Genomic DNA, 25,414 nt, shown 5'->3' on the forward strand with positions numbered 1-25,414 from the left:
CAGCACATCAACAGGTGAAATTTCCAGGAAGAGACCAAAATCAACCAGCGATCCCGAAATTACCGGCACGGCGCTCAACAACCCATTTAAGGTAAGCGAAGCCGAAAGGTGGAAACAAAAGTTCGCAGAAATTGACAAAAACAATAAAGCAGCTAACAACACAGCGATTACCCTAGCCGTGCAAGAGGCCTTAATTCAGTACTACACTGAAGTACTAGAAGAGTGTAGTCTAAAAGGCAAAGTTAGAGAAAATTTCATCGAAAAAAGTAAGAAATTCATAGGCTTTGATACCATACATAAAACAAAATAAATAGTACAAATAAACATACAGACATCAATAACTATTTACATTCCTAACCCTCCTCATAAATCAAAATGGATAGTTTGAAAATTTTACAAAGTAACATACAAAGCATCTCGAAACACAGACAAGAATTACAGCGTACATTGATGTCGCAATCTTACTCATTGGCCATCCTTAGTGAAACATGGACCAAAGAAGAATTAGAAGCAACAAACATGTACCACATCAGTGGTTTCCATAAAATCTTACAATCTCGTAATGATGGGTATGGGGGTGCTGCCATCTATATCCGCAATAATCTCGGTTTTAAAAGAATACCATATTCAACAACGTGTGATACAATCCAGTGCGTAGCGACCAAAATATTGTCCAACAATATAGTGGTCATTTCAATCTACATCAGTCCTTCCACAAGTTGTGGCGATATACAAAAAGAGCTAGAAAATATCACCAAAGAATTTTCCCATTTTCCCAAACTCATTATAGGCGGGGACGTCAATAGCCACCATACGACATGGGGCAATAATAACTCGGATAGAAAAGGCTCAGCAAATTTTGAACGGTTCCAATTTGATTATATTGAATGACGGCAGCCCTACGTACAGACCGCTGGAATTGAATAAAAGCCCATCGGCAATAGATATTACTGCCATAACTAACGAATTATATCTTGACGTAACTTGGAAGGTGCTAGACGAAACAGTCGGTAGCCACCACTCGCTCATCCATATAGAAATTAAAACAAACAAACCACAAAAACAGAAATACACCTACAAAAAAGTTCAAATACTCAAAGAGATAAACCAACTATCAGTCCATCAAATTTCAGATTCCGGTGAACTCACCAAACAGTTCAACCAAATCATTAAAAGCAACAGAGTTAGAAACAGATTTGAACCCAAATACTGGTGGGATGATGCAGTAGAGGAAGCGTGGTTAGAAAAACAACAAGCACAAAGTAGATTCAACAAATTATCTAACTTAAACAATCTATTAGACCTTAAAAAACAGACTGCTATCTTCCAGCGGTTAAAGAAAGAACGAATGAAATCAAACTTAAAAAAGTTCTCAGAAGAAATAAACCCTCAAACAAGTTCATCTCAACTATGGCAAAAAATACGTGGTCTGACGGGAAAAAGAAAAACACAACGAAATAATGCAGTTCAAGATAGTCCCATACTTGCAAATGAGTTTTTAGACTTACATTTTGGGGATAATGATGTCTATTTAGATGAACCTATTAGTGTTGAACACCCAACACAATACAACATTTTAAATCGAGTTGGATGGTATCACATTCTACAAAATAAAAAATCAACGGCCCCAGGCAACGACAAAATTTCATATGATATGCTGCGTCAGCTGAAACCTGAGATCGTCGATGCAATCGTTTACGATCTTAACCAAATGTGGAGACATGGCAACTTGTCAAGTCCTCTAAAAGAAATAAGAACTATTGCCATACCTAAACCAGGTAGGGATCAAGCAACGGCATCTGGAAATCGACCCATCTCCCTGGTCCCAACACTCACCAAAATTCTAAATTCGGCTGTACACCGAAAATTGCAAGTTTATTTGGACTCAAACAACATTCTCCCGGAACTATCATTCGGCTTCAGGAAAGGCCAATCAACCATCACTTGCTGCACGTATGTGACAAACCTGATCCAAGCGAATAAAAGAAAGGGCCTAATAACCGCAGTAGTGTTCATAGATCTCTCGAACGCGTTTAACGCAGTACGAACCGAGATACTTGAGAAATTAATGTCAGATATTAAAATCCCATACGAATTTGTAAGATGGATTGTAGCATTTTTGAGAAATCGAAAAATCTTTCTCAGGTCTGGGAACGGTGATATTCACAGGGTTATAAGCAACGGATTACCTCAAGGTGACGTTTTATCACCCACCCTTTTCAATTTATACACGATTCCTCTTCACCAAATTGAAATCAGCGATGTCTCATTAGCTCAGTACGCCGACGATTTCGTGGTGATTGTTACAGCTAACAATACCAAAACAGCATCAGAGAAAGCCCAAGAATTCCTGAACATCTTCGAAACACGAGCTAGAGATTTGAACCTCGAAATCAACCCCAGCAAAACTAAAGCGATGATCTTCAAAAACACCACAGAAAAAATGGAACTACGCGTACAAGGAATAAGAATCGAAACTGTAAAAACTTATAAATACCTGGGAATCGAGCTTGATCGAAGTCTAAGTTATCGAACTCATATCCAGTCTCTAGACAAAAAAGTCAAGGATCGATTAGATATGCTAAAAGTTATCTCTGGCTCAAGATATGGTGGTAGCCCCGAAACGTGGGTCCTGCTTTATCAGTCTCTCTTTGGTACTAGTCCAGTACAGACGTATTCCGAAGTAGTGGCGTTCCTGTAAAGTCTATCTATTGTGAGAGTCTTGTTGGCTTGTTTCGTACAACAAAACACGAACAAAACACGTTGCCAAGATGGCGACATCAGCATATCATCTCACTTCAAACGGTCCTCGAGCCAACACGTTGGTTGTCGATATGTCTACAATACCGTCACGTAAAGTTAGTATGGACATGATCGCGAAATTTGTCAACGAGAAGCTACAAATCAAGTATTCGGATGTACGATCATTACAACATAATACGGGAAAGGCGCTGGTTTTTGTCGAGGTACCCACGGAGGAAATGGCGATTAAGGCAACTGAATTGAGCGAAGGCAGTCACTTTTTAACACTGGAGCAAATAAAATACAAGGTAACAGTGTACATGGAGGATGGAGCTACAACGATTCGGGTTCACGATGTGTCCCCCCAAACGGGAAATGCTGTAATCAGAAAAGCGTTAGAGAAATATGGTGACGTTTTGTGGCTGAAGGAGGAATACTGGGCAGAGCCGTCCGTTTTGAAGGGTATTAAAAATGGCATCAGAGCGGTACGAGTCAAGTTGCACACTGCTGTTCCATCCTACATTAATATTGATGGCGAGGTTTCATTGGTGACATACAAACACCAACAACAAACGTGCAGACATTGCAACAGACCTGTACATTGGGGAAGAAAATGTATGGAGGCCGGGTACATGGAGCTCCAGGTCCAAGGAGGGAGTGTCAGCGACAGGCTGATAGCATCGGGTGTCAATTATGCCGAAGCCGTCAGGAGCCAGGAATTGAGAGGGATCACGCAGAAGACCTCGGGTTTGGAAAGCAACAAAATTTCATCTAGCGAACTGAGATCATCGAAACCAGCTGAAAGTGAAAAGAGTAAAGAGGTAGGTCTTGTTTTCACAAATCTTAACGATCTAGTCAAGAAGAAAAATCAAGGTAATATCAGTAATGTTCCACAACACGATACACCACATACACGCAGACCGAAAACACGTTCCTCTCCTCACAATTCAAGGTCACGATCAAACGTGCGTAGCTCACGGACACGGGTTGAAAAAAATGCCAAGAGATTAGAAGTTGATATTTCTCCCGCGAGTGATCTTGACCTCGCTCGGACAGTTCTACACAATAATGCGTATAAGGGACTTATTCTTGATGACGAGAGTGATAGCGACTTACGGGTGAATGTGACTGAGTGATTGAGATTGGTGTGAACTGTAACGTGAAACTTTGTTATTCAATAAAAATGATGAACATGATATCATATAATTTCTGCACTATCAATTTAAACGGAATTTCGAACACAAATAAAATAAACTCACTAAAAAGTTTCATATATATTATGGATCTGGATATTATTTTTGTACAGGAAGTAGTTGAAAAATTCGAAATAAATGGTTTTAATGAATATTTTAATATTGATGATTCCAAACTAGGAACTGCTATCTTGGTGAAGAGTCACATTAAGACGTCAAACATTAAAAAAAGCATTGATTCACGCATCATTAGTCTTAAAATAAATGATAACATCACAATTTGTAACATTTATGCACCATCTGGAAGTCAAAACAAGGCATTAAGAGAACAATTTTTTAATGAAAATTTAGCTTTTTACATCAATAATGGATATGGAGATTTAATAATTGGAGGAGATTTTAACAGTGTAATAAATAAAAAAGATGCGAACCACACTTCGAATTATAGTTCAACGTTGAAGTTTGTAGTTGAAAATTTGTTTCTTTTTGATGCTTGGGAAATAAAAAATAAAAACAAATGTGATTTTACGTTTATTCGAAACGGCTCAGGAGCTAGGCTCGACAGATTCTATGTAACTCATGCTCTGAAAAGTGAAATTGTGGATGTCAAATCTAATGTTTGTTCTTTTTCGGATCACAAAGCAGTAATTCTAAAAGTGAGATTAAAAAATCTTGGAAAACCATTTGGCCGAGGATTATGGCGTCTAAACGAGATCGTTTTAACAGATGAGAACATTTCAGAGTTACGTCAAAAATGGTCTTACTGGATTACTCAAAGAAGATATTTTGCTTCTTGGTTGTCATGGTGGACGGATTACGCTAAAGTTAAATTATCATCTTTCTTTAAATGGAAACAAAATTCAGTTAGGAAACGTTTTAGAGATACGGAAGAATTTTATTATTCAGCACTGAATAATTTGTATAGTGATTATCTTAATAATCCCTCAATTTTGAGTGAAATTAATAAAGTTAAAGGAAAAATGCTTGCTCTTCAAAAAACAATGACTAATAGTTTATTCACTCACAAAAAAACCTTCATATCAGGTGAAGATGTTTCATGCTTTCAAATAGGAGATCAACTTAAAAACAAAAAGAAAACTACAATAAATACATTAGAAATAAATGGATTAAAAGAACAAAATTCTGAAATTATAAGCAACGAAATTTTTAGTTTTTACGAAAACATTTTTAAAAAAGAGCCGATAAGAAACGGTGTCAAGAATTTCCAGCCAATTCACAAAATACCACAAAATTTTGTTGAAAATAATACATTGATGAATGATATAACAAATGAAGAACTTATTGGAGCAATCAAACAAAGTCTTTCTAAAAAATCTCCTGGAAGTGATGGCCTTACTAAAAATTTTTATGTGAAATGCTGGGATATAATTAAAAAAGAGTTCCTTTTAGTAGCAAATGAGGTAATAAATGGTTTAAACTCAAAAAAATTTATGGAAGGAGTCGTTATTTTGATCAAAAAGAAAAGTGGAAACAGTATATCAAATTATAGACCAATCACACTTCTAAACTTTGATTACAAACTAATCTCGAAAATTATTAAAAATAGGTTATTCAATTTTAGTAATTTAGTCCTTTCCAAAGGTCAAAAATGCTCGAACAAAAATAGAAATATTTTTGAAGCGACGTGTTCTATAAGAGATAAAATTTGTGAATTAAATATTAAGAAAAAATCAGGTTTTCTTATATCATTTGATTTGGAAAAGGCGTTTGATAGAGTAAGTCATGAAAATTTATTGTTAACTTTGGAAAGAATGGGATTCAATAGAAAGTTTATAATTTTCTTAAAAAACTGTTTTCAAAACTCATTTTCTAGACTTTTAATCAATGGAAATTTTTCGCGAGAGATTAAAATAGAAAGATCTGTACGTCAAGGAGATCCTTTATCAATGTTGTTGTTTTGTTTTTATTTGGAACCTTTAGTAGCAAACTTAGTTGAAATATTAAATGAAGATGAAGAGCTAATTAATAGTTATGCCGATGATATTAGTATTATTGTAATAGATCCCAATAAAATCAGCCCAATAAAACAAATATTTGAAGATTTTGAACATTTTTCTGGGGCCAAAGTTAATTATCAAAAAACAAAGGCGATTGCAATTGGAAAAAATTCTTGTTGGAGTATACCTGATTGGATAGAAGTCATTGATGAAGTAAAAATACTTGGAGTTTGGTACAACAATTGCTATCGAAAAATGCTTAACAAAAATTGGGATGAAGCTATACGAAAACTAAACTATGTACTTTTTCAAAATAAATTCAGGAATCTAAATTTAATTCAAAAAATTATTTATTTAAACACTTATGCTTCTTCAAAAATATGGTATCTAGCTTCTATAATTTCAATCAATAAGAAATACATAGCGAAAATCAAATCAATGTTTGGCACATTTATATGGTATAGACAGTGTTTGAGAGTTTCTTTCAATCAAATAATTTTACCTAAAAACAGTGGAGGATTAGGATTAATTTCGCCAGATAATAAGTGTTCAGCATTATTAATATCCAGATTCATAAAATTGCGTTCAAATAATTCTTTTTTCTATGAGTTAATAATGAATACTGGTAATCCACCAAATTTGAAAAATCTCCCAATAAATGCACATTACCTAAAAACACTTCTTTTAGAAATTCCTTACTTGCCCCAAAGTGCCATTGAAAATTCATCTGCTTCAAGTATTTATGATTTCTTTATAAAATGTTTGCCTACTCCGCATATTATGGAAAAATATCCTAACAAACTCTGGAATAAAATTTGGAAAAATGTTTTCTCGAAATCAATCAATTCTAATCATCAGATTTCATGGTATCTTCTAGTGAATGAAAAAATATCGTGTGCGGAGAAACTATTTCGTCTCGGCACAGGATCATCGATGTTTTGCGATTTTTGTCCTCAAGTTATTGAGGACATTGAACACAAAATTTCGGTGTGTCCCTTAGTACGAAATTGCTGGTGGTATACTTTAAGTCAGATCAAGATCATTAATCGAAGAAAAATGCGCAATTTTGGATTCAAAGATTTAATGTTCCCTGAGCTGAGCACTTTGTCAAGATCTGAGAAAAAAAGAGCAATAAGCATTTTCACACTTTTCCTTACATACACTTTAAACACTAACAGAACTGATATTGACCTTGATGAATTAATTTTTAAATTTAACTGTGATTTGTGAATGCAATACCTATTAAAGTGTTTTAAAATCTAAAGCATAATGTAAAAAAATCATAATAAACAAATTTGTAGAAAAGTAAAAAAAAAAAAAAAAAAAAACAATACCAAAACAGCATCAGAGAAAGCCCAAGAATTCCTGAACATCTTCGAAACACGAGCTAGAGATTTGAACCTCGAAATCAACCCCAGCAAAACTAAAGCGATGATCTTCAAAAACACCACAGAAAAAATGGAACTACGCGTACAAGGAATAAGAATCGAAACTGTAAAAACTTATAAATACCTGGGAATCGAGCTTGATCGAAGTCTAAGTTATCGAACTCATATCCAGTCTCTAGACAAAAAAGTCAAGGATCGATTAGATATGCTAAAAGTTATCTCTGGCTCAAGATATGGTGGTAGCCCCGAAACGTGGGTCCTGCTTTATAGGGCACTAGTACGCAGTGTTATAGAATACGGCATATCAATCTTTGGTAATGCTGCCAAAACGTATATATCTAAGTTGGAAGTACTCACGAATTTGTGCTGGAGAAAAATCACCGGTTGCACCAAGTCAACGCCGATAAGCACTCTGGCTGCTCTTGTTGCAGAGAGTCCGATACGAATAAGAGTTAATTACATCACGTGCAAAGAAATATCAAAACATATGGCTAACAAAACAGTCGTTGCGAGACAACTAACAGAACTGCAGGAGGATATTTCAAGAAATAAACTTACTTTGGTCGAAAAGACGTTCACAAAATATCGAGATATTTTCGAATCGATTATTCCAATAGTTAAAACCGTATTACCTGATTCGCTGGATGTTAAAACCGAAATTGCTTGTTTTAAATCGTCTAAAAAAGATGCTGACCCGAGGGTCTGGAAACAGATGGTACTATTTGTCCAAAACTCAATTTACAAAAACCGCCCTGCAATCTACACTGATGCCTCAAAGCTCCAAGAGACATGTGCGATCGGCATCTATTTTGAAAACATCAACAAAAGGATCAGCTTGAAACTCGAAGCTGAAACTTGCATCACCACAGCTGAAATGATCGCAATCCAAGTTGCCCTAGAACATCTTGATAGTCATCAAATATACAATGGAGTCATCTACACAGACTCACTGTCATCATGTCAAATAATAAAGAACACATTAAAGAGCAACTTAAGAAACGAAATAGTTCAGCAGATAATCGACACTGCATCCAAACTGAATACAACCATCCAATGGATGCCCAGTCACATCTCAATAAAAGGTAATGACATAGCTGACGCGTTGGCAAAGGCTGGCACAAGCTCTACGGACATTTACAAAAATGGCTTATTTCTGAAAGATGCACTAAATATCTTTCGTCAAGAAAAAATTAGAACTACAAAAACATGGTACACAGATTATACTAAAAGGGATGGAGAACCGGGAAAATTCTTCCAAGCTATCCAAAACAGCTTTGAAGAGTCGCCATGGTACACAAGAAAGAAACTCACTAACTGGGAAATAAGAACCATGAATCGAATCATGGCAGGACACAGTTTTTGCAAATATTGGTTAGCGAAATGGAAAATTGTGAGCGATCCTAACTGTGAAATATGCAAAATACCGGAAACAACTGAACACGTCATACTCTTTTGCAACCGTTTCAACGTGATAAGAGCGAACTATTCCTTCGGGAGAAAGTTTACAACACTCATCGAATTATGTAAAACTCAAGATCTAAAAATTTATAAGGAAGTCACCAGCTTCCTCAAGGAAATAAAAGCGGAGTTATAACCCGTCCGACCGCGTGACGGAAAACTCAATCAGAAATGCTGGGTATATGGTCACCGCTACCGGCCCCATGAACCAGTTGATGGCTCAAAAGAGAAATCAACGATAGAACAAGAAGAAGAAGAAGAAGAGGCTGATATAGAGGATTTGTAGGTAAGTTTATCTAGATTTAATTGAGATAAAAGTTCATTGAAGTGATAGTTCTTTTTCTCCATTTCATTCTTTTGTTTTTACAGCGGGAGAGCGAAGCTTATCAAGTTGACTGGCCATGAGTGCATTGTTCCAAAAGCAACAAGTGTGGAATAACGCGAACAGACCCACGCAGGATGTTCCTGTTATTTTCGAGATTAAAAAAAATTCTCGAGAGTTATTTATGAGGTAAGTAATACTACCTTAAGAATTTCATTTAAATCAAGTGCAGGAAAACAAAAAAGGCCTAGGAAATAATTGCAGCCCGGACTCAGAATTTCAGATCACTAGCTGGCCGCCTTAGAGCACATACGTTTTCGTTTTCAAATTTTAAGTTAAGTGTGTACATATAAGTAATTCCTTTATCTTTTTTTTTAGATCGCGCCATGTAAGGAAAGAAATTCCCCTTGAGTGTGCGGCCATGGTGTTCTCCGTAATCGAATCATCATTCAAACATATCCGATCAATACAAACATGAATCTTCGATTGATATTTTCGTTTGTAAGGAAACTATGGAATTGTGGGCGACTATCATCAAGAGCAGCGTTACTTCTTCTGACATCCTGGTCCATTCTAACCCAATGAAGCAATTGGTTTGGCTCGACCGCGGATTCTTTGAGAACGCGACTTGCTTTCCATACCGAGGTGTTATTGGAAGCAGTATCAGCATGGTTCATTCCAGTTTCAAAAAAGACATTCGATTTTCGGAGCGCTCCCGTCCAACGAAATACTGGGACTTGATCAAACGAACTTTGAGCTATTCTGCTGACTAATTCGGGAGGTCGCAATCTCAGTCAGTCGACCTCTAAAACAAATGAGGATAAGGCATGTCCGATTTTGCTTGAATGCTTCTGTCAGAGCTTTGGATTGCATTGCCACTAAATAGTTATGTAAGTAAACGCGAACTAGACTTATCCCTGTTGTAATTTACCACAATGGGTAAACAAAAAGAATCTAACCGTCAACTCAACATTTTATAAGGTTCAATGATTCGACAGCTTTCGACCAAGAATTTATACGTAATTGATAGGTACAAATAGAACTAGCATAATAAGTAGAGATGAGCACTCCCGTAGGATGTTGCATTATGAAACTCCGGAAAGCATGTTTTCGTCCATGTAATCAAAAATTAAAAATCATCAATTCTAGAGATCAGGCACAAATTGGCCAATTGAAACTGTATAGCTTGCAAGATTACACCTGACAAATCTTTTGAAGCAAAAATTCCAAAATTGCTTTTATGCTATTTGTTTCTGTTTGTTTTCTTCAACTTCAGGCTAAGAACAAATACATTGATGAGCGTATCTATTGCTTAAGAAAAACTATTGTAAAACATTAGAATATTCATTTGCATTAATTCATATACCAAGATAGCTTTCATGTCATTCCAATAATTTGTAACTGTGATAGCGTTAATGTTTTTGATCTGAAAATAAACTAAAATTTATAAAATGGAAATTTATGCCTTTATAAATGTATGTCTTCGAAAGCTTATGTCATCAAGAATTAACACGACGCAATTAAATTTCCAAGAGCATCTAATATTACGTCAAAAACGATGCTTCATTTTTGTGCGTCCATTTTTACTTAAATTTACATCAAAGACGATGTAATAATACGTCGAATGTGCCTTCCAAAATTTATGTCTTTGGAAATTATGTTTTCGAGAATTTATGTCTCCAAGCGTTTCTGTCTTTCTCTGGTATAATTTTAGGTCAAATTTGATGCTTCAGTTTTGTGCATCCAATTTGACCTAAATTTACACCAAAAATTTAATAGTGTGTAGTTTATATCTGAAGATTTGGCCTATTGGTAAGGTGTCGGAGAGATAATCAGAAGACTCGAGATTGATTCCTGGTCGAGGAGATTTTTTTTTCTAATTTACCATTCATGATCGATTATTTTGATTGTTGCATTATATGACTACATAGTAGCATCATCCACAGAACAAAGCACCAGGAACATTAAGTACGAATGTGCGTGAATTCTTTGTATTCTACAAACAGACATACATTTCGTGCCCCGATTAATGGTGCTAATACTGCCCAGTGGGGTTCTTATTAAACCCCCAAAAGTGACTGATTTTCAGTTCTTAGCGAAAAATTCCGAAATGCATTTTTAAACTTTTTTATCTACTTTTTCAAGTTTTAGCCCATTAGAAAATAGTCTTTTTTAGTGTATAAACACGAAACAAAGAAGTAACTCACATACAGGGTGGCCACTCAAAATCGATTTTTGATTTCCCGCATTTTTTCCCGTCTTTTTCCCGCATGGTATCACGAAATTCCCGATTTTGTGAAACAGAAAACCAAGCAAAATTCCGAATATTTTTTTTGAATATTTATTTCTTTCAGTGGTAAATGATCTTTTTTTTTGGTAATTTTTACCAATTAAACTACAAATCATTAGATTGATACGCAGGGTTTTTTTTTAATTTTTAAAACTACGTCACTCGAGTCGAAAATGTTTCACAAATAAGATTGTTCATAAAAGAAAAACGGTAAGGTACACCTGGGTAAATGTGGACGTGGGGTAAGTGGAGACGATGGATGTTAAAAAAATACTGTGTAGTATTTCTTCAAACTGTTAACTGTGAATGTTAAATTTACTTGTAATCTATCCAAAAACTATAAAAGAAATATGATTCGTTACTTGTGATTCAGGAATCAGGATCTTCAATTGTACATTCCCTTTCGAATGAACAATTACGGAGCTAACAGTGCCCTCATCGGTGCAATGAAATCGTTCAACCGTTTTTCGGAGCATTTTGACTTCGACATTTCGAGGAATGTTTTCCGAAGAAAAGTGATTAGGGCCTTGAGATCCCCATAGTTAGATTTAAATGTTTTGTTTTTAACTTTAATTTTAAGCAATCATTGGGATCAACATGTGATCCGTTGATCAGAAATAAATAACAAATAACAAATAATCTATCCAAAAACTGTAAAAGAAATACGATTCCGAAAATAGCGGATGTTTACAGCGACTTTTTGTTAATTTTCTATTTTTAACTACGATGTCGAGTTTATGTGTTTAATATTCAGCCGTAAAATGTTTTAAACCAAATTATTTATAAGTATCAAACTAAGTTCGGATATACTTTAGCTGTTAATTAAAAAACACTAGTTGTTCGGATTCTGGTCCAGACTGGAATGAGCCCGACCAACCTTTATTATAGTTAACATGCTTCGAGACCAATCTCTTTTGGTATTCTCTCTAATTGAAAACTTTATAGCACTCGTACCGTACATAACAATGTGCATCTTTTTCAATGGCAAATTTCTCGTAAACTAGCTAGCTCTTGACGGAAAACTCTAAATTGAAAGCGGGGTAGAAGACACCAGCAACAATTTACGAGATAACTTTTCTTGCTTTGCGTCTATCCAGCTCATCTCTTCAGCGTTTGTAAACAACATGTTTTGCGTCAAATTGAACGTAATTTTATCAAAATTGAACCCGCTGCTGATTTTTTTAATGGTTATTTCAACTATACGAAAAACCGTCCACACTTAGATACCCCAGTGGACCTTATATTAATTAAAATATTGTGTGATAATCTTTTTTTTCGATGTATTTGTTTCTCAGATATTTTTAAGTATTTTAATTTTTTCGTCCATCAAGCTTGCCTCTCTCTGAGCGTCAGATAACACCATTAATTTTTTCGCCTCCAGTTCCTTTGCCTTATTTTCTGCCCCTCGCTTCCGTTTTGCATTAGTTTCTTTCAGATTTTTCTCTATTTTTTTATTTTAAGGACTCGACATACCTCGATTGCGAGCATACTGCATTGACGATTTCATTACAATTATCCCCGTTGTTCAATGCAGAGGTATGAAATGTTCATTTGGAACGCGAGGAAAACAAATTGAAAGCACACTGAAATGTGCAGAATTGTGCCCTGGAACGGGCGGAAATTCACCAGATGTGCAGCAAAATTCATCAGATATGCAGCAGAATTCATCAAGTGTGCAGAAAATTCACCAGATGTGCTTTCCATTTTTTTGATTTCAAATTTACATGGCATTCGATAAATACTTCATACTTCTGAACCGATCCAACTCGGCAGGAAGATCCGTTTCGACCTGGTAGAATTCATAGAAGTCAATTGGAAAGAGACTGGTGATCAACTGTCAATCCATTTCTACTTGTTTCGACCTATTTCGAATAACTTCATTCAACAGATTTTCACTAAGCCAAAAAATTCCCGACTTTTCGAAAGAATTCCAGGCTTTTTCCCGCTTTTTTCCCGTTGGATTTCAAATCCCGTCTTTTTCCCGCATTTCCCGCTTTTCCCGAATGGGTGGCCACCCTGCACATATAATAGCTTTTTTCTAGGGTTAAATTAGCGTATTTCTTAAGGTGGTCATTATGCCCTTATCTCTCCTACACTTCGATTCAATTCAAATAGGCATTTTCAACATGGATCATCAAAAATCGAAGTGAAAACTCAATTTATTTATCATATTCACGCGTTGTTTGAAATGATTTGTCTTACATGGAATTGAAAAGATAAAAAAAGTAAATATTCCAGATCGTCTCAATCGTACTCATCAACATACACTACCAAGCGGTCCGTTACCACTAGCTTGGTACAGATTTGACTCATCTTGCTCCATTCGAACTGTTCGAAACAAATAAAAAAAATCCTGAAAAGGAACCTAAGTAACCTTCTCATGATTCCAAATTTGCCGAGATGCTCTAGCTGGTCTTACAATCCAGTACCTATATGTATATCACTTTTCCGATTGTTTGATGGCCTGTCCAATCCTCCACAAATCCCCAATATTAGAGCTAAGCTATTTAATATTAATTCATTTTGAAAATCAAATTTTTATAAAGTACGCAGAAAATACATAGCTTCGTGACAATTATGTTATGGTGCACGATTTCACTATTCTTCGTTAAAAAAAAACTTGAAATCCCAAATTATACTCCTTTTCCAGAAACAAAAAAAAAACGCTCAAGAGAAATGATCAATTTCTTAGTTTATACGGGAATCCACTAGAGAAAAGTCGGGTAAGACGGACACCCTAAGGAATAATCGCAATGGAAAATCAGTCATTGCCTTTTTCATCGCAGTTTTCGGTCAGATGGGGAGTTTAGGTTGTTTGCTATCACATTAACTATTGGCATTAGTAAATTTTCTTCATCAAGACTGTTTTTCTAGCATCTAAAACATGCTTGCAAATTCAGTTTTTTAAACCGGTCCGGTAAAACAACGGACACTGCGTAGAAAAGGAAGGCATTGTCGAAAAATTGCTGTACAAGTAGATATTTTTGTGAAATAAGCATTTCAGGATGTTTTTAAACAAAAATGGAACCAACTTGTCCGAATCCAGTAGCGGAACAGTGTGGTTTTCGTAATGCCGTCTTTAATAGGGTTGTTATCACCAGGGATCAACTTTTAGGAGTTTTTATGACCTGTTTGAGATACTGAGTACTTTTTGACAGACAATTGCTCTTGCCAAGATCTTCTGAAAGCATATCGAGGATCCAACCGATGCAAAATTTGACATATCTTGAGAAACTTATGTGTCCATTTTACCCGACCTTACAGTGTCCGTCTTACCCGAACTTGCAACTTGTTTTTCAAGACGTTTGTTGCTCAAGCGACTCAAGCCCATCGACCAAAATTCGATGGTTTTCCTCCAGCCAGATGGTCAATGAGAAGCCTAATAAAGATCCCCCCGGTAAAAACGCTTGAAATTTCCGAAATTTTTGCGAGTTATGGACTATTCCCTGAGTAGATAAAATTATATCGAATGGTGAAGCCTGAAAGTTTTTGTTTGTTTTGTTTTCTTTGTATTATGAGACCTTGCTTGCTGTGAAACAACAGAGGTTCTCGAAGTGTTAATACACCTAGGTGCTATATTTCCATCATTAGGTTTTTTCCAAACATTGTAATTTTCGAAATACTGAAAATGTCCGTTTTAACCGCTGTGTCCGTCTAACCCGACTTTCCCCTATGTATTACACTTTGACATCCTATTCTTTTCCTGATAAAAATACATTGAAAATTCGATGATTTGTCTCAACCTAAAATTTTCTTCTTCCTTAAACAATTTTTTTATGTTTTATTTCTAAATCGGTCAACATTCGATGATATAAAGCTGATTTTATGGCACAGACTCTATGCCATAGAGCATATTCGACGAATGGATTTATAAAAGTAACAATGTAATATTTCAAAAATTTCCACGGTCTCTCTGGGAGAAAACTTTATTTATCAAAATAAGCATCGCCAATTTTTGCACCATCTGAAAGCTGGGACTTTCTCCTTTTATTTTAGCCCAAATTTAAAATAATCCATCGGGGGGTCTAGAACAATTTATTTTTCTGAAGATTTTTTAACCTTTTTAATAGTTTTTCAAAGACAAATAATACTTATCACTGTGAAAACACTCGTCTTACCTTTGGAGTTAATCCAATTCCATATATCAATAACATGATTTAATAGGAAATTTCCCTGGCTACAAGTTTGTAGAAGACATCAAAGTGATACAAATCAAGCGAAAAAAGTTGTAATGTGACAAACAGAGTTATTATTATTTCATTTGAAAAATCTAATAAAACTTCTCATCATTGATTGTATCAAGACCAGAAATAGTATTCTACGAGCTTAGTTATTGTTTGTAGGGTGTATGAATGTTTAGACGGATTAGTTACATAAAAAAAACTTTTAAATGAATTTGTACAGGATTACCTGAAGACATTTGTAGGGTTTTATTATTAAAAAAAATGTATCGCGCTTGTCATGAAAATTTAGTTTTTTTTTTATATTTTGAGCTAAGTTGGTGTGAGAAATTCATGAACAATTGGGACTAGGAAACAAATTGGACTTACTTCTCACATTTAAGCTCAAATTTTAAATAATCCACCTGGATTTCAAAACCAGATTTCTTTGTTGAAAATCTTCATACTTTTCACTTTTAATTGATAAAATTTACTTAAGATACTTAAGTACCACAAGGAGGACAAAGTGTTATATATAAAATTTAAAAAAAATTCAGCCTTTTGTTTATGTTTAATTGTATAAATAAGCGTTTTTGGAGGCATTCGTGTATATAAAAATGTGGTCGAATTTAGGTTTTCAAATGAAAATTCAAGATTGTTAATTTTTGTCAAAAGTACACGAACTGAACCTAGTCTTTCATCGATTTTTTCGATAAAAAGGAAAAAGAAAATTACAAAATCTCATCATGAACTTTTTTTTAAACAATTTAAAGTGGTTGATTTGATGTTATACTATTATCTGAAAATATTTTCTCAATTCACTTTAAGTTGTCAGATCTTAAATCATCAGATTTTCTTGCGATTTTTTTTTTATTTTATTTTCTAAAAATTATGCATTTGTTCAAATTAATGTTTTTTTTTTAATTTCCTAGATAAAATTTAAAAACATGAGTTTCTATCTGGTAGTATGGAATACTGCAATCATTTGTCTGTGGATTTCTGCATTTTTGGCTTTCCCCTGGAATGATATTTTCTTACTTCTTTGAATACGAAATATCATATCGTGTCATGAACTGAATTTAAAGCAGTTGCTTGTAATGCTCAAATAATTTTTCTACATTTATTTGCCCAGATTATGCACATACTCAAAATGCGACATTGCTCAAAGTATGCAAGGAATAACAAAATTTTCAAGAAAAGCAGGTGCTGTCTTTTACTATATTTACTATATGGTCGGAACAAATTTGAAATCTATCTTTTGTCACTTGGAATTGAAACATAACGAGGAGGGCTCTATAATAAAAAATAATTCAAATTTTCAATACATTGGAAACAACGGGCAAAAGCTGGCTTGCAATAAACTTGTATACAATCTAAATTGCTCCAAATTTAAAAAAATCGAGATATTAAGATTAAACATTTGAAAAGATTTTGAAAACAACGAGTGATATTACTCCCATCTTCTAAAGTTTGGCTTTCACTCTTTCAACTGTTTGAATTTTTTTAGAATGTATCAATTTGCATTAATCTTTATTTATCCTCCCCTCTAAGATTTTTGTAAAAATCGGAGTGACAAAAAAAGAATTTGATATTTGTTCCGGAACAATAAAACCCCATAAACGCTCAATACCTCAGATAATCCTGAACAAATTTATGTAAACAATGATTTTTTTAATGTAAATAGACCATTCTGAACATTTATACACTCTATAATCAATAACTAAGCTCGTAGAATACTATTTCTGGTCTCGGTACAATCAGTGATGTGAAATTTTATTAGATTTTTAAATGAAATATAATCACTCTGTTTGTGACATTCTAACTCTTTTCTCTCAACTTGTATCACATTGATGTCTCTTAGAAAGTTTTAGCCAGTGAAATTTCCTATTAAATCATGTTATTGACATATGGAGTTCGATTAACTCTAAAAGTAAGACAAACGTTTGATGTGTATGTATGATTTTGTCTTTGAAAAACCATTAAAAAGGTTTAAAAATCTAAAAAAAAAATTGTTCAAGACCCCCCGAGGAATTATTTTAAATATGGGCTCAAATGAAAGGGGAAAGTCCCAGCTTTCGAATGGTGCAAAAATAAGAAAAGCTAATTTTCGATAAATAAAATGGTTCCATCAGAGACATCGTGATTTCATGTTCGAATTTTAAGTTAAAGCAATAAAAGGTCCTAAAAAATTTAATTTGTTCCGGTCATAAGCTGATATCACCGGCTTCTCGGTGAAGCAATAATATTCCAATGTTTATCCCGATTTTTTTTTTGTTTCGCTAGCCATCATGAAAATTTACACTTTAATTGTACTTATAGTTGTGTATGTAGTTGTTGAGCTCCGGGGAGCTTCTGTAGGTATTTCCAGAAAATTCAATAAATTTACTGTATCAGAAACATTACTGAAATATCGCATCAAGAACATTCAATGCACGCTCTTTAGACCTTAACCGCGAAGGAAGATCGAAGAATTTAATTATTCTTAGTTCGTTGTTAAAGCCTGTGTAAATTTGGAAAGAATAACTTTGATTGGCGGCGACGACTTTCTTGAACTTAGATAGCCAAACATTGATGGAAGGTAAAGAGATGAAAGAAACAGGTGAAGTATCCAGCAGCATACTGAAGATACTGCACCCTGTATGGCAGGAAGCAAAAGGACGGTAACGGAGGCGGTCGGCCAGGCAGAATGTCTCGAATGGTACACATACTTGCTTGGAAGAGGAAAGTGGTACACACTCTATTCTCATACGGAGTGTTCTGCTTCTGCTGCTTCTAGGTACTAACTCATTCTCGGTACCAACTTTCGGTCGACTGTCACTTGGTGATGGGTTTTTTTCGGGAATGAATTTATATGTTGATTGAAAATTTGATTTGGAAATTTCCTGAACATTAGTTTGACTTAATTATAAAATTCACTAGCTAGCTAGAAAGTAATATCCTATTCTAATTTTTTTCTTAGTCATTATAACTTACTTCTCCAGGTTTATAATCCAAATTTTAGGGTTTCCATAACTCTGGATTCAGTCTTGATTATTCTCCAAACGGGGAAAAATCCGTAAACACTATCGACTCGAGCAATTTTCCTGGGACCATCAGCAACCCGGCCATGATTGTCCTAGTTTTCAGTTTTTGCTTTTGCGTTCGTCGTTCCCCGTGCTGGTTGCAAACTTTTTCTTCCCATTTTAGGAAATCGCTAATGAGAATCCTTTCCTGGGTGTTGCGGCGGCGAGACTAATTTACATCCGCTGCTTAATCGGAAGATCACGGATCAACCAATCGACAATCCGAGGGACAAAAGTCGTAGGAAAATGTCCAACTGCTAAGACGACTTACGACGAAGACACACCGAACGACCGAACCGAATCGAGCCTTTGGCGTGTACGACGAGATGGCACCTAGAGCAAAGACCTGCGAAAAGTACGAAGGAACTCTGTGCTCTGCTCTGACTCTGGGTGTTCCAGGCTAGGGCAGGGACAGATTGGGAGAAACGCAGGGATGATGTTGGAACAGCCGGAAGGGAAGGGTTCCAGTCAGCCAGCCAGCCAGCAAATATTCAAAAATTCACACAGCCACAAGCCGGGAGAATGAATTCCCCTATCGAGGGAAGTCCCTTTGGTGTGAGTGTGATAGAACAACAGTTTTTTTTTTTTTTTTCGTTTTTCGCTTTTGGCACGGACCAGAGTGTTCCATAATGCAGTGAACAACAGTATTGTGGATGTGGGTGTTTTCGCATACTAGTGCGGTGAACTGGATGTTAATATAAATACGCAATCGAAAAGATGAATGAACGCTTGTGATTGTCGATATTGGGGTTCATGCCTTCGTACAAACCGTACAAACAGTACAAACACATGCCCGAATCGAGTCTGTCAAATAAAATGGAAAAGTCATACGCAACCCATTCGAAGTGTTGATACATTTTCAAACCGAGGGGTTGTTTAGAAGTTTCTCATAAGACCATTCGGTATCGAATTTTGAAAACGGCGAATGCGCCAAGACCTTTGTTTTGAGAAAAACGCATTCCAAGTTTCCGAAAATAAAATCAATTTCCTATTTAGCTGCGTACAATCATTTTCCTAAATAAGTCGCTAAAACGCTTTCAAATTGATTTAATTTCATCACCCGATCGATCAATATAGCTTTTCCGTACTAATTACTTCAAAAAATTAAAAAATATAACTGTGGGCCTTTTTACCACAGACTGGTGCTGTCATTTTGTTCATTCGCCAAATTGGAGCGCCCTTTTGAATTGCAGAATGACTGTTCGCCCTTTGGATCACTCATTAAAGAAGCAATATTCAAGCAAATTTCGGCTTGAAAGCGGGTCCAAATGATCACATTAACACATTAGCACATTCAACGATCTTATAAATGCTGATTTGTGCTTCTCCTCGTCCTGGGAAAACAAATTTCAAAAACTTCAATGCCCTTTTTCCATCTCGAAATAACTATTGGCCCTTTTGTTCGCGACGAAATTTTGAGGGGAAATGGGCGAATGAACTGTGGGATTACACACTCATAAAAAAAAGCTATTCGCCTTATTTAAAAAATTAAATTTAACTTCACTAAAATAAGAAAAATTAAAAGGAGATCATATTTTCGGATGTAAAATAAAGAGTTTAACGCATTTATGTGATTATCTGGATTTGTTTACAGTTGGCGCATTCGCCGTATTCAAAATTCGATACCGCATTGCAAACTTTGTGTAAAAAAAATATCAAATTTATAAATTTTCACACCTTCCTTACTACACTGTTTCTCGCTTTTTTTGAACCAAAGGAAAATGTTTTTAACTTGAAGAAATGATTCCTTTGAATAAAAACTTCAGCCTTTGATACAAAAAATATTTTGATTTGCCTTGCAAGAAGAATAAAAAACCGGAAAATCGAATCAAGTTTGGCCGGTCGTGTGAAAATGTAGGTCAGAGTTAGTTATATTAGAAGGATTCAGGATGAAGTATGGTAAGTATGTTAATAAAAGAGTGAATATCGAAGATTTTCTATAAGTGATTGCGTTTTTACAGAACCAGAGCCGAAGGATGGTTTCCCTAGATGCCTCAACCGAGATGAAAGCTGCGCACGATGACACCGCTCCAAATCCAGCGGTCAGGTCGACTAAAATTTGGACCAGATCGATTTTAGTGAACTAGTTAGTGGCCAAGTGTTTCATCTGTTGTAAATAAAAATTAATTTAACATATAAATTTCTTTCTTTTTATTTTTTGAAATTCCTAATAGGAATTTCAAAACAACAGGAAATATGTCCTCCAATTGGAATAAATGGAAAATGGTTCAATGAACCAATCTTTTTAAATCTAAATCCAAATTACATTGTGGCTAACGAAAACAACTTTGTATCAAATGAAACTGTTTTTTGTTTCAAAGTATTAAGATTTTGATTCAAAGATTTTTCAAAAGAAAAATTCTTTGAAACAAAAGAAAATGCTTTTGAACCAAAAGAATTTTTATTTGTCCCAAAACCAAAGGAAAAAATCCTTTGTTTTTGCGGCACTTTCCTTTGAAATAAAAAACCTTTTCGCTGCGTGATGGCAACCGTTTTACAATTTCTCGGACATACAACATTCGCAAGATCACGCTCCACTTGGTCTAACCCCCTCGCTCATTTCGCCCATGCTCGCCTCGTTCCTACCGGATTCGTAGCGAACACCTATTTTGCAGGACAGTCGTCCGGCATTCTTGCAACATGTCCTACCCAGCGTATCCGTCCAGCCTACGCCACCTTCTGGATACTGGGTTCGCCGTGGAGTCGCGCGAGCTCGTGGTTCATCCTTCGCCTCCACACTCCATTCTGCTGCACGCCGCCAAAGATGGTTCTTAACACTCGTCGCTCGAATACTCCGAGCGTGCGCAGGTCCTCCTCGATCAATATCCACGTAGAGGACAACCGGTTCTTATGAGCGTTATGTACAGGTTACACTTTATGCGGGGGCTAAGTCTTCTTGACCGCAGTTGCTTGTGGAGTCCATAATAGTCACAACCAGTTCGCTCTCAGCTTTCGTTGAGTTAACAGCTATCTAATAATCGGTCTGTGCGAAAACTTTACAGTTTTGTGCGAAATCATGAGTCTATCTGGTTCAAGAGAACCACATAAGCGCATCCGTAAATATGCCGCCAATTTTACCGGGCCCTTTGTGGTAATCGCTGAAGCTCCAGAAGGAAGCTTATCTACCGCCAAACTATCCGCGCTGATCCATAAAGATTTTGGAGAAGGTTATATCAAAGCAGTCGCCATGTCAAGAAGGAAGACCAAAATCCTCATGGAAAATCGCCTCGATGCCAATGCGTTAGTTTCTAAAGAGTATCCCAATACTAAGCTGTACATTCCCCAAAGGTTTTGCGAGTGTTTGGGAGTCGCATACATCGACCCTGAAGTCTCCGACTCGGAGCTCGAGCATGCGAATCCATTTGATAAGGCAAGAGCTAACCAAGACAATAATACTTCAATTATTGAATCCAGGCGGATCACGAGAAAAGTGGGAGAAACGACTACTCTATTGTGGACAGTAGTGTTCACTTTTTCGGGCACTCACTTACCTACTCATGTCGAGTTTGGTAAAGTATTGTATCCCATCAAACCGTACCTATACCCCGTTAGGCAATGTCGTAAGTGTTGGCGCTTCGCTCACCACGAGAACAATTGTCGTAGTGCGAAACGCTGCAATCGCTGCATACAAACTCCCATTGCTGATGATCACGAATGTCCCACGAATGATCCTAAATGTGTCAACTGTTCTGGGGAACACTCCGCCGACGAACGAAACAAATGTCCCATGTTCACTAAAAAAACGAGATGAAATGCGAGTGAAGCAGTCCACCTTTTCACAAGGTAAAACCAATTGGTTTGAAGCCCTAGCTAATCCATCGACTTCGAATGAGTCAACATCTTTCCCGGTTGTTTTCAACAACGAATCATTTCCTCCACTCTCTCACGACTCACCTATCAGTGAGTCGTGCCCAAAAAGGCCCCGAGTTAGCTCGGTCAGTGGAAGCTCTATTTCAGTTTGCGTGGATCCTCCACAATTGCAATTATGTGTAGACAACAAACTTGAAGACGTCATCAATGAATCACTACAGTCTCAAGTAGTTGACGAGACTATCCAAAAAAATACGGGAAAAGTATTTCGATGCGGATGAAGAGGTGTTAACCGAAATTATCGAGACGTACAAACAAACTGCAAGCCGAGCCATTTCAGACGGGATACAGGAGTTCATACGTTCTCTGCGCTTATGATAAACATCAGGCTCTCCATCGTATATTCCCCTGCGGTTCCTACAGTGGAACTGTAGGGGCGCGGTAAGAAAAGTTCCTATTATTCAAAATATCATCACTTCAAACCAAATAACTATTGCCCTTCTTTCCGAGACCCACCTGGACCAACATATGCGCTTTGGGATTCTCAATATGGACGTGTATCGGCTCGACTGTCGCAGTAATTCTATGGGTGTAGCCATCATCTGCAACAAGGGACTCCAATCAACAAACATCCAGCTACAACGACCGACTTCAATACAAGCCGTGGCTTGCCAGGTGAAATTTGGAAGGAGTACACTCACTGTTTGCTCGGTGTATATTCGTCCTCAAGACCGAATAACGCCGGATGAATTGGAAACCTTTCTCTCAGGAGTACCTCAACCATGCGTAATCGCAGGCGATTTCAACGCTAAACATATGATGTGGGGATCCCAGGATACGAATACACGAGGCCGACATTTGGAAGCAGCAATCAACGAAGCTAATCTGGTCGTTATCAATAACGGGAAGTTCACCAGATTTGAAGCAAACCGGCAGAATAGTGCAGTAGATGTTACTATTGTATCTGCTGACATTAGTCTCAACTCGAGTTGGGATACACTGGATGCCTTATACACCAGCGATCATGCGCCTATCGTATTCGATTTGGACATCAGAGGAGAATGCACATACCCTGCAAAGCCCAACCTCAGCAAGATAAACTGGACTATGTTTAGTGACAAAATGACTGAACGTGTTGAAGCCAACCGAAACATGCCATACGACGAGTTTGTGTCATCTATCAACGAAAGTCTGGTTTCTTCATCTAATGATAGACAATCGATCCATCGGAATCGGCCTAGTCAACCTTTCTGGGACTCCGAACTTACACTAGCGGTAAACGATATGAGGAGTAAATTTAGAGCATGGAGACGCAGCGCATACCATCGAGACACCCATAACGCTTATCTAGCTGCCGAAAATAAATTTAAAACTATGCTCAAAACAAAGAAGCAGGAGTCGTGGCGAAAGCTTTGCGAATCCTGGAATAGTCAAACTGCGCTGAGTAAAATGTGGAAAATGGCGAAGACATTTAAAGGCAATTACAGAAAAGCCTCTCTATTACGAAATGAGGACCTTCTTTATAAGGTTCTTGAGAATCTAGCTCCTCCATCTACTCCAGAACTACCACTTCAAGAGCTGCAATATGGCATTGCAGAAGTGATCACTACAGCGGACATTCAGGTATCTCTCCTAGGATGTCATAATTCCTCCCCAGGAGTCGACCAAATTTCATACGAGATTATCAAACAACTACCTTTTTCTGCTAAACGCTGTCTTGCAGAAATATATAATCGTGTGATAAACGAGGGCGCGATTCCTCCGGCTTGGAAAGTTTTCAACATTATTCCGATACTCAAACCAGAAAAGGATCCGAATGATGCAAAATCTTACCGACCAATTGCACTAGCATGTTGCCTAAGAAAGCTTTTCGAAATCATCATAAAAGAGAAACTGGAGTGGTATATGGAATCTTGTAGGCTGTTCCATAAAGAAATATGCGGTTTTAGAAAAGGCTGCAGTACTATGGATGCCATCCATGCGATTGTCGAACAAGCAAGGATAGCAATATCCCATAACGAGTATACCTTCATATCTTGCCTTGACATACAGAGTGCATATGACAAGGTTAACATATCCTGCTTGGTTGAGGAAATGATAAAACTAGGTATTAACAGTTGGTTCATACGAACAGTTTATCACTTAATGTGTGAACGTATACTAATAACATCGGTGGACCAACAAAGAAACTTACGCAGAACGACTTGGCAAGGATTGCCCCAAGGTTCTCCTCTCTCTCCCATATGTTTCAACATTTACCTAGTCGGACTGCTGAATAAAGTTAAGCAAATAGTTCCTGTAGTTTGTTTTGCGGACGACGTCACGCTGTATTACCGCGATAGTTCTCCAGCAAGCGCGGTTGAGAAACTGCAATCTGGGTTGGATGTCATTCGTGATGGCCTACATGACTTAGGACTAAATTTGTCGCCTTCCAAATGCAGTGCCATGATATGCTGTCGAAGGAAACCTCGTAATGTGCGGAACTTAGCTATCCAACAAACTGAAATCAAATATGAAAACGTTATAAAACTGCTCGGCGTTTTCCTAACTCCGCGATTATCTTGGGCCGCCCACGTCAGACACCTCGTACGCAAAACTTCGCCGTACATAAATTTCCTTAGGAGCATTGCAGGACAAAAGTGGGGCGCTGATCCAGTTGCCATGCTGACTATTTATCGGTCGTGTGTTAGAGCTTGTTTAGAATATGGCTCTTTATTCTATAGCGAGGCTAAAGAAAATGTTTTACTGCCTCTTGATCGGATACAGTGGAGATGCTTACGGATATTTCTTAGGTCCACCAGAACTTGCCACACGGGATTTCTGGAAGTGATAGCAGGAATTATGCCGCTAAAGTTCCGAAGAAGAATTACTGCTGAACAATACGTGTCTAGAAAGCTTCCAATCAGATCGTGGTTTGAGGAGTATGCAGCTGATCTAATTGAAACCCGGAATTCTCAAACTTACATTCAAAGAGCTATACTTCGTGTCCATGACCTGTGCCCAACCGCAAAATTGTTAGATCACGCTGGTA

General features: G+C 36.8%; 1 protein-coding gene and 1 long non-coding RNA gene across 6 annotated transcripts in view; one reads left to right on the plus strand and one right to left on the minus strand.

Moving 5' to 3' along the window:
- Positions 1 to 25,414, minus strand: part of LOC129743671 (polycomb protein Asx-like) — a 58,081-nt gene that overhangs the window by 20,884 nt on the left and 11,783 nt on the right. The window contains exon 1 of one of the 5 annotated variants that reach the window (XM_055735757.1): positions 18,485 to 18,924. The exons of the other annotated variants lie outside the window; for them this stretch is intronic. The gene's annotated coding sequence lies outside the window, so the exon portion shown is untranslated. Of the gene's footprint in view, positions 1 to 18,484; positions 18,925 to 25,414 lie in introns of those variants that run through there. 5 annotated transcript variants of the gene reach the window in all.
- LOC129743672 (uncharacterized) lies at positions 9,002 to 10,558 on the plus strand. The gene is made up of 3 exons (XR_008736649.1): positions 9,002 to 9,025; positions 9,109 to 9,250; positions 9,440 to 10,558. It is a non-coding gene; the product is annotated as an uncharacterized LOC129743672 (long non-coding RNA).

This window comes from Uranotaenia lowii, chromosome 2 (assembly GCF_029784155.1).
Source record: "Uranotaenia lowii strain MFRU-FL chromosome 2, ASM2978415v1, whole genome shotgun sequence".
NCBI classification, from domain to species: Eukaryota; Metazoa; Arthropoda; class Insecta; order Diptera; family Culicidae; genus Uranotaenia; species Uranotaenia lowii.